Raw genomic sequence first — 5,500 nt, forward strand, 5'->3', positions numbered from 1 at the left:
CAGGTCCAAGGGAGTACCAACATGGAAAAGACAAAGAAGACTTATATCTATTTATTTATATATATAAGAACAACTAAATTGTTAAAGAAAAGAAAAGAGGCATTGGAAAGCTTATTACCTGATCGAAGTCCTTGTTTATAGTTTTTAGCATATGATTTTAGGGGTTTTGAAGAGCAAGACAAGGAAACCATTGGAAGCGAAAAACTACATACAAGATGATGTTCTTATGATAGTACTATAGAAATGATGGGCATTGAAATTATGAACTAGTTAGTTAGTTGGTTCTTAGTTGTATATTAACCTGAATTACAGCAGAAGCAGGTCAAAAATAAATTGTTTTGCCAGCAGAGAGCAAATAGAGATTATCAAAGAATTGAAAAACTTCAGCACTAGGCTGATGGATTGATACAATAATTGTCCTTTAAATGGCATCTTTATGATCAAGGAATTTAATTCTTTTCATGACATAGTAAGAGGTAGCATTGTCAAATCCACTTGTTGGTTCATCAAGAAATAAGAGTGTTGAGGAGTCTTTTAAATACAAAGCAATTGTGATATCAAAAATACTTTGCAAATCAGAATTTAACACATGCAAGCAATAAAAACAAATCTAATAAGCATCGACATTAATGAAAGACAAGAACTGATGGGAAGAGGAATCAGAAAGAACTAATGGTAAAACCTACCTTTAACTTTGTAAGAAAGCTCTTCGAAAAAGAGGGCATCAAGTAGTGGAAACAGAATATATCTTCTTCTTAGCCTCTTCCTTACTACATAGTTAGCAGAAAACTCAAAAATCAAAATAGGAGAAAAGAAAAAAGAAGCAAATTAGGCATTGAGATTGAGAAAGAATGACCTTCCAAGAACTTCAGCTAGTTGTTTCATATGCTATTTATATAAGCTTTCTCTTGATCCGATCTTGAATAATTCCATTAACCATATAAAATGAATAGTTTGATGAGGAAATAATTTTGCTACACTTGACCACCTTCATTTCCCCACATACCAAGCCTGAAAAACAACACATTACTGCATATGAAAATCATGTAAATATTTTAAAGCTCATACCTTTCAAGAAGAACCTCTGAATTTACAGCACCTAGAGCAAGTTGAAATAAAGAACACAGTTTATTAACATCAACTGATATTTGCCAAAGTAATCAGATTTATGAGATGGTTTACGATATTGATAGGGCACAAAATTATTGCTGCTAATCTCATTCTAATCAATCACGGAATAATTTCAATCTATGTACTTAGCAGATTGCATTTCATGAACTGGTATTTATAGTTCCTTCAAATGAAAAATTCAAACAACAAATCTTCCAATTCCTTTTTCCAATTTAAGACTATGGTAATCTCTCCATCTTACCTCAGAAGCAGAACTGCAGAAGGCACAATACATTATCTTCAACGCAAACTTTTAGCCATAACAATTAATGGAGCTACTTTCAAAACCAAATTCGAACCTTGAAAACGATTCAAGAACAAAAATCTAAACCATAAAACAAAAATGGAACAGATCGAGTTTTAGATGTAACAATAATGTATGAACATTTGAATTCAACAAAAACTATAGATTAATAGCAATTCCAGAATCTAAAATAGATAAAGACGTACATGTAGGTTTCAGATCTGGTGACACGATGACTCGACGAGGCTGTGAACAGCGAGGATGGATGGCGCGAGACAGAGAGAGACATAAGCTGAGAGGTAGCAGAGAGAGCTCGTGCAACGTGAGCAGCAGAGGAGGGAGCTCATGCGAGCAAGTGGCGGCGGTGGGAGCTCGTGCAAGCGAGCAGTGACAGAGAGAGCTCGTGCAACGCATGCGGCGACAAAGCAGAAGCGACGGAAAAGTCACACTTCCCCTATTTTCAACTCGATTCAAAGAAAGAGGAGAAGAGCAAGTTTAAAGGAAGGATCGGAGAAGATGAATGGTGATTTTGTGTTGAATAAAGTTTCATCATGCTGTGTTTCATCGGGGCTTAACTTAATTCAAATTTGTGAGGGATTTATTAGATGTTACAGAGGGACTTTGTTATCACTAATAGTTTCAAATTTTAATTTCAATTTTATCGAAAAAGTTACCGAAGGATGTTAAAATCTGTCGGTAAATTTTGTGAAAAAACTTTCACTTTTTACCGATAAAAAATCTGTCGAAAATCCATCGATATTTTTAACAGTAAAATTCTATCGAAAAAATATGTCTGTAATCTATTATTTTCTAGTAGTGTCTAATTTTTTACAGAAAGACTTTATTTGCCAATAAAAATCTCATCCGTAGTAATTTATTGATGAGTTTTTTAGGTCAAAAACTTATTGATAGATTTTATCTCGCTATTACAAAAAATTCCACAAAATTTTGAGACTTAGAATTTAATAGGTGGTGCACGAAATTGTGATCATCAATGGCACCATCAACATGGTACGCTCAATTGCAATCTCAACTCTTTATTACAACTTCGCACAACTGACCAGCAAGTGCACTGGGTCGTCCAAGTAATAAACCTTACGCGAGTAAGGGTCGATCCCACGGAGATTGTTGGTATGAAGCAAGCTATGGTCATCTTGTAAATCTCAGTCAGACAGATTCAAATGGTTATGAATGATTTATGAATAAAGCATAAAATAAAAATAGAGATACTTATGTAATTCATTGGTGAGAATTTCAGATAAGCGTATGGAGATGCTTTGTCCCTTCCGTCTCTCTACTTTCCTACTGTCTTCATCCAATCCTTCTTACTCCTTTCCATGGCAAGCTGTATGTTGGGCATCACCGTTGTCAATGGCTACAGTCCTATCCTCTCAGTGAAAATGTTCAACGTGCTCTGTCACAGCACGGCTATTCAGCTGTCGGTTCTCGATCATGTCGGAATAGAATCCAGTGATTCTTTTGCGTCTGTCACTAACGCCCCACAATCGCGAGTTTGAAGCTTGTCACAGTCATTCAATCCTTGAATCCTACTCAGAATACCACAGACAAGGTTTAGACCTTCCGGATTCTCTTGAATGCCGCCATCAATTCTAGCTTATACCACGAAGATTCCGATTAAGGAATCCAAGAGATATCCACTCAATCTAAGGTAGAACGGAGGTGGTTGTCAGGCACACGTTCATATGTGAGAATGATGATGAGTGTCACGGATCATCACATTCATCAAGTTGAGGAACAAGTGATATCTTAGAACAAGAATAAGCTGAATTGAATAGAAGAACAATAGTAATTGCATTAATACTCGAGGTACAGCAGAGCTCCACACCTTAATCTATGGTGTGTAGAAACTCCACCATTGAAAATACATAAGTGATAATGGTGATCATTGGCTTCGGCCTCAGAGAGGGAACCAGAAGAACCAAAATGAAAATACAATAGTAAAAGGTCCTATTTATAGAGAACTAGTAGCCTAGGGTTTACAGAAATGAGTAAATGACATAAAAATCTACTTCCGGGCCCACTTGGTGTGTGCTTGGGCTGAGCATTGAAGCATTTTCGTGTAGAGACTCTTCTTGGAGTTAAACGCCAGCTTTTGTGCCAGTTTGGGCGTTTAACTCCCATTCTTGTGCTAGTTCCGGCATTTTACGCCAGAATTCTTGAGCTGACTTGGAACGCCTGTTTGGGTCATCAAATCTCGGGTAAAGTATGGACTATTATACATTGCTGGAAAGCCCAGGATGTCTACTTTCCAACGCAGTTGAGAGCGCGCCAATTGGACTTCTGTAGCTCTAGAAAATCCACTTCGAGTGCAGGGAGGTCAGAATCCAACAGCATCTGCAGTCCTTTTCAGCCTCTGAATCAGATTTTTGCTCAGGTCCCTCAATTTCAGCCAGAAAATACCTGAAATCACAGAAAAACACAAAAACTCATAGTAAAGTCCAGAAAAGTGAATTTTAACTAAAAACTAATAAAAATATAATAAAAACTAACTAAAACATACTAAAAACATACTAAAAATAATGCCAAAAAGCGTATAAATTATCTGCTCATCAATAAGTAACAAATTATTGATGACTTTTTTATTAATAATTTTTTAATTAACTGATTAACGAATTTTCTGTCGATATTGTGGACTTTAAAATTTAAAAAGAGAGAACTTTTTTATTTACTGACGAAAGATTTGTGTATCATTATAAAAAAAATCCTGATGAATTTTTGTTGGTAAAGATAACAGAATGTTTTTTTTGTTTTTTATATTTTTATTTTTTAAATAAATAATATATATTCGATCATACAAAAAAATAAAATAAATTTTAATTATCACTGTTCTAATCCATGTTCTAAATGAAAATTTGAAATTAAACGAAGATTAGAATATATTTAATAATTAAGTAAGCAAACAAGTTATTCAAGTTATCAAATACAATAGCCAAATTATCAAACTAAGAATACGTTAGTACCAACTATAAATAAGTAATAAGTGTTCTAGTACATAGTATAACAACAAAAATTGGCAAAGTCGTCTTCGTCCTTTTCGTCGTCCGACTCCATTGGGAGTGGTAGCGGTGGTAGTAAAATATCCCTTATTTTAATTTAAAATTTAAATAAAAACAAATATTAATATAATCCACTATATTAAGTATATATTAAAATTAACAATTAAAATTAATTATTAGTATAAAATATATGTTAAAATATAAAATATATATAAAAATAAATTAAACACACATGCATTTATAAATATTTTGTCTAGATTTTGTTTTATAGACTTCGACAGGAGATGTCGACTAAATTTGTATCAAGATCTCAATTTGAGAAATAGATACGATTCTCCTTTTATGAATTGCTCTTACAATTTAGCTAGAGATAGTGTCTAATAAAAGTGTAAAAAAATAATTATCGAAAAATAAGAAATAAAAAAGAACAAGTGTAAAAAATAAAGAATTAAAAATTGTAAGATTTATATTAAAATGTGTAGAAATTGACAAGTACTTGAATAAAAATGACAGAATTCAAATAACAGAAAGAAAAAAATAAAATTGAAAAATGACTGAAAGAAAAATAGAGTCTCACAATACTTACGTGGACTCGTGACTCTTGTTTTTGTGCGTCAATGACTAGGAATTTTTAGAGTGAGTAAGTGTGTGAATGAATGGAAACTCTCCTAACTTATTAAAACTAATCATATTCATAGAGAAATAGTCTAAAATTATTCTTAAACTTCATGTAAACTTGCACTTTAAGTAGCCTTGAACCTCAAGCAAACTTAGAGTTCAAGTAGTCTTGAACTTCAAATAGTCTTGAATCTCAAGTAACCTTAGATGCTAAGTAGTTTTGAACCTCAAGCAAACTCAGACACCAAACATAAGGTAACTTGACCATCAAGCCTAATTCATTTTTATTTTTTTCATGCATATATGAGCTTTGACTTTAATTATTGAATTCTTTTCGATGTCGAACATTTGTGCTAAATTTTTTGTACAACATATATAAATAGATGGTGATTAATTTTAGTAGCTAATTTTTGTGTAAAAAAATATTTTTGTAATATAATTATGTTATGAA

At 33.0% G+C, this 5,500-nt stretch overlaps 1 long non-coding RNA gene across 1 annotated transcript; it reads right to left on the minus strand.

The window, feature by feature from the left end:
• Positions 1 to 3,198: 3,198 nt before the first annotated feature.
• On the minus strand, positions 3,199 to 5,152 carry LOC140184294 (uncharacterized). Its single transcript, XR_011880720.1, has 2 exons — positions 5,018 to 5,152; positions 3,199 to 3,835 (listed from the first exon to the last, which is right to left on the minus strand). It is a non-coding gene; the product is annotated as an uncharacterized lncRNA (long non-coding RNA).
• Between the last annotated feature and the right edge of the window lie 348 nt (positions 5,153 to 5,500).

This window comes from Arachis hypogaea, chromosome 4, assembly GCF_003086295.3.
Source record: "Arachis hypogaea cultivar Tifrunner chromosome 4, arahy.Tifrunner.gnm2.J5K5, whole genome shotgun sequence".
NCBI classification, from domain to species: Eukaryota; Viridiplantae; Streptophyta; class Magnoliopsida; order Fabales; family Fabaceae; genus Arachis; species Arachis hypogaea.